Source organism: Cydia fagiglandana, chromosome 13, assembly GCF_963556715.1.
Source record: "Cydia fagiglandana chromosome 13, ilCydFagi1.1, whole genome shotgun sequence".
NCBI classification, from domain to species: Eukaryota; Metazoa; Arthropoda; class Insecta; order Lepidoptera; family Tortricidae; genus Cydia; species Cydia fagiglandana.
The window spans coordinates 4,070,399-4,076,161 of NC_085944.1; positions in this window are offsets into that span (position 1 = coordinate 4,070,399).

Below are 5,763 nucleotides of genomic sequence, written 5' to 3' on the forward strand. Positions count from 1 at the left end.
ACCTATTGTGCGTTTCTCTCGCACCAATACATGTACGGAGAAGTAAGAACGAAATGCACGATAGCCGAATGACAAAATTTAGATGTTATTTTGATGTCAATGTACGTTCGAATTGGCTTAACAGTAATGCTACTCTCGCGAAACTATCGCCTAAAATGGACCCTATTTCGGCGGGCCCCTCTTTGCTGCCTTTTGTATATGACATGTATATCAGTTTACAATTTATATAGCATTTAGTGTTTCTACGTAAAATAATAGATATTTTTATAAAAATAATTTATTTCCTAATAGTGTTGTCACTCTCGATTGTGAGACGCGCTATCGATAGCGATATCGGCATCAATTTCCGGCTGTCAACAAAACTCGACCTCCACGACGCGGGTGGAGGCGTCGTCTAACTACTTACCCTGTACCTATACGGGCTATGCGCTAGTCTTTAATTCCTTGTAGACCTCGTTTACAAAATCTCGCTGAAAATGGCACTCTTTTCTATTTCTTCGTATAGGAATCGCAATAAGGCTATCTTTCTCTATCAGAGCGTCTCAGGCTCTTGACTTATACCTTCAATATCATCTATCATGTTATATAAAGCAGGCCACTGACGAGCCTTCCATATGAATGCCGTTACAATGGATTCATCCATATGGACGGCATCATAATATTAAACATTGTACGTTTTTGACATTTGCGGACCGATTTTGGATTGCAGCCACGCTATTTGGATTGTTGGAAGGCTCGTCAGTGGCCACCTAACCTTTTAACCGCCAGCATTTTTTGATCGAGCGTGCTCGTGTCGCCACCGACAGTAATTGTACCACGCAGAGTAAGGTTGGCATAGTTACGGCAGTTACAAATGTGCTGTAAAAACCAAATCAGATCTTTGTCTTATTTATCAGACTGTGGCGAAATGAGCTGGATATGTAATGTCTTATATATCAGACTCTGGCGGTTAAAGGGTTAAACTTGTATTGGAAATTACTATGGCTCAATTGGCACAATAGCCTTAAAAAGGTAACTCAGTACAATTTATAGCCAGTTTTCAGTATATTACGCCTATTTATGTGCAGAGGAACATAAGGCGAACTCTCGAAACATCAATCATCTCTCAGAGGGCGTAGTCGAACGTTAGAGTGCTAATTTATGTAGGTATACAATAAGAATAAGAATCGTTTCTTTATAACATTATATCTTAGAGGATATAACCAACGGCGGAGACGCCATGTCTAAAATGTTCGGTACAAAATAGTCTGCCGTTTTTCGCGGGGGAGGGGCACATCAAATGTATAGGTACGTCATGTCAGATAAACGTCAGTCCATACATATGGTTGACATGTGGTTGACCATTGGCCGCCTATTTTCGACAGAGGGGAACGCCTGTTAATGGCGGCTCCATTGTTAATTACTCCGAGCATTATATAAAATAAAATAAATAACATTTTTGAATTTATACAGATCAAATCACACAAACAAACTGTTATACAGTTTGGCGGAGGTTGTACCTATCATGTAAAAATATGCTGTTCCGTGAATAAATGCTTTATATATTTTTTTTTTTATTATTTTACTAAATGTTTCAGTCAATGTAGGAAGGGCGGCACCTTAGAGGATAAACGGAGACGCCATGTCTATAATTTTCGCTATAAAATAGTCTGCCGTTTTTCGCGGGGGAGGGGCACATCAAATGTATACGTAACGTCAACATAGCCATGTCAGATAAACGTCAGTCCATACATGTGTTTGACATATGGTTGACTATTGGCCGCCTTTTTTCGACAGAGGGGAACGCCTGTTAATGACCACTACATTTGGTTATATTCTCTAAGGGCGGCACCGTCGACTCAACTATAATTTAAATCTTATAATTTATTATTTATTAATGCATTTCCCCGCTGTATCGGCAAACTAATCCGTTGAAGGAGGAAGCTGCCTGCGGCGTGCCAGCTCCGCAGGCGCCGGTGACGTCCGCTATCATTTAATTAATTTTCAAATGCACATATTGTACCAACTTATGTACAGTAGATATGCTAAACGCTTCAGCATGAGTCATCAGATGCAGCTATCTCTTGTTTTTATTTAAATATATTGAGAGTAATGGCCATTGACAAGGAATATGGAAATTCAATTTATTTTAAGATATCATATTTGAATAAGAGGCACACGAAGCTGCCGCTGAAAAGCCGCTTCCATACAAATGATATGGTTTAATTACATGAAACTTGGCCTAAAAATCTACATAACATATATCTATGTCTAGTATAGTCAGCAGCAAAAGCTGCTAAGCGGGCGAGGTGTTCATAATTACATTAATTACCTTGACACGCTCTTATTCTTTTAACAATAAAGTTGCGCAAAGATAATTTTAGAACACCTGGCCCGCTTAGCAACTTCTGCTGCTAACTGTACTAGTTTAAAATATATGATACTTACTTGAATTTTCATCAAATGACATGTTTTAGAATGTTGTTTTAAAATGTGACTTAGTATTGGGTGTATAAAAACTCAGGTTTTTTAAGGCATTTCATCGAAACATCGTTCAATTGGCGTTCAAATATAACTGATATTGGTTTTATTCTTATATCACAATTGATTCCGAATAATAGTTTAAGATTATACTGTAGATGACATTTGATGTAGGTGAGATCTAAGCTATTTATTTTGCATGACGCCTTCTGTCAGAGTACCCATATTATATTTTTGTAAATATGCACACACTCACTCACACACTTATATATTATGATTATGATGTATCTTATGCCGCCCAATCTGTTGCGATGTAAATATGTTTCAATGGAATTTAATTCTTAAAACTTATAAAGTACTTAGCATTTCTTAAGGATCTTAATATTTTAGTACAATGTTTTTTCTCTAGCACATCTTATGTCTCCTCTTCACGTTGGGCCAACGCCAACGCCAACGAGAGACGCATTTATGCGTTAGAGGGAGCAAGTGATATTGCTATCTCATTCTACCGCATGGCTGCATCCCTCGTTGGCGTTGGCGTTGGCCCAACGTGAAGAGGAGCCATTACCCGCCCAGAGACCTATAAAAAGGTCTCCTGTTCCATTCTAATTTGAATTTTGTGTTGACAAAAACAAAATTTCATTTTGCTTGGCAAGGTTTGACATAATGGGCGGCTAGAGGTTACTTAATAAAGTGTAGTAAAATGGATAGGATTGGACTCACCAAGATAATTGGTTTTCTGCCCTTAACTTATATATTTTAATATTTATATAATGTAAATGCATACAGTAGCGACCAAAAGTATTTTGACAATGATAATAACTTTGGTATTGTATGAAACATATTAGTTTTTACAAATGAATTTTTGATGATTTAATCAATGGCTTAAAAGCTTCTTGAAACACGTAAAAAGCTTAGTTTCATCGAATGAAAATATAAACTTGGCAACAAAAAATGACAATTTACGGGTTCAAAAGTATTTTGACACGGTTCTTTTTTACAATTTTTTTGAGAACAGAGCCGCAGAATTTAAATATTTTGGAAGTAATTACATCTGAATACTTCTCTTAATATGCCAAACATAAAGCATATTCGAACGATTTCAAGCAAGCTGGTGCGGCTGCACTTTAGAAAGATAAGTAGCAAGCTGAGGTTTCGCAGAGTTTTGGTGTATCACTGCATCTGATTTCTGTCTGGAATAAGCAGTTCAAGGCTCGAAACTGCATCACAAATAAGCATAGAAGCGGTTGTCCTCGAAAAACGACTTCTACAACTGATCGTGTACTAAAAAAGATTTCAGTAGAACACCCATGGAAGCGTACAGTAACAATTAAAAATTAACTAAAAAATAACTATAATGTAAAGGTTGTTGTTTTTACTATTAAACTACTCTTAATAGAGCATGGATTACATGGTCGACGCCCATTAAAAAAAATATACATATTTCAGCAAAGAAAAAGGTATCCCAATTAGCATTCGCGATTCGTGACAAGTTGTGGACAAGTTCCGATTGCTCAAAAACTTTATGGAGTGACGAAAGCAAGTTTAATTTAATGTCGTCGGATGGTATCAAGTATGTGCGTCGTCCAAATAACAAAAGACACGTTGTGCGATACCAGGTACCCACCCAGTCTAGCCTGGTGGCATTGGTGGCCCTAACGTAATGGCTTGGCGATATTTTTCTCGCCATGGAGTCGGGCCTCCCGTACGAATTGATGGGATAATGGATCGATATGTATATGAAAATTTACTCTACACACAAATGAAACCGTATACAAAAGAAAATATGCCACTTCGCTGGGTTTTTCAGCATGATAACGACCTCAAACACAAATCCGATCATGTAAAGGCTTCTTTAATGCAAAAAAATCTAGGTTTTTGAGTGACCTAGTCAAGGTACTGATCTTAATGCTATAGAGCTTTTATAGAAAGCGTTGGATCGTCCAGTCTGAGGTGCACAAATAATTCAAACAATGGGGTTTTTTCCAAGGTCTTCAGTCAGAATGGGCGAACATACTATATGATCATATACAGAATTTAGGGGACTCTATGCCGTCTCGATTTACTGCTGTGAGGAAAGCCAGAGGATATGCCATTAAATATTAATGAAATGTTTTTTTTTAACCGTCTTGCCAGTTCAGCTAAAGCATTTCATTTAAGTGTCAAAATACTTTTGATCTACCTGTAGCGCAAATTATCAGTTTTAATTCTAAGTCTGTTGTTTAGTTTTAGTAATCTAAGTGGAAACGTAACAAATGAAGGGTGAATAAAATATAATCGTAACGTAATGATTAAATATATACCCTATTCATAAACATATTGAAAGAAGTTCGTTTGTCAAAATACTTTTGATCGCTACTGTATTTGCATATACATTTTAAGGCCTGATTCGAAACAAATTTGACAAATTCAGAGTGATTTTTCTTGGATATTTTCTAGCTTACTTTATATATACACTACGACATTATAATTATCAGAATCACAAAATTATTATACCAAAAAATTTTTTTTTTATCAATTCTAAGATGATCAAAAAAATCAAATAAACGCCGCCGTCTTTTTAATTAGGCGCCAAATTGCTGTCAAAAACTTGATAAGTATGGAAGAAACTTGCACATAACTAATTTCCAACATAACCTGTTACCTAATATTATACCAATACTGAAAGGTAATTTCATTGCAATATCCATGAAACAATGAGGATCTAGACATATCTTCAAATATCTGGCGTATCAGGAATTTCGTCGATGTGGTGTCAGTTACCGGGCATTGGTTACTTTTCGACAGAGAAATCGACACCAACATCACTAAAAGAAACGGTTCGCAGCTTTAGTTTAATAATGCGGATTTCCAATATTACTTTGATAATATTTGGAGATGATCCACGATGTTTATGAGGCAATCAGCATGCTTAAGCCAGTACCCTCGAAATCGGACCAAAAAACTTGATTCAACAAAGTCCCACAGTATTGACCTATTGAACGGTATGGAGTGGAGTGTCCAAGGAATTAGTTCGTTAAAACTATATGCAATATAATATTTCAAAATAAACATTGTTCTTGATAGGACTCAAACTAAGAAACTGTCAAAAAACACTGTCGGATGTATGATGGAGGGCATACAACAAAACTAACGACAGGAGCGGGAAGAAATGGAAAATGATGAATTTACTTATAAATAACAATTTTTAAACAAATTTTCAATAAATTATGGAAAAACAAATCTTGATTCAGCTAGCTTCAGTACCATTAATAGGGTTTTCAATTTGGCAGATTGAATTCGAATCAGGCCTTATTTAATACT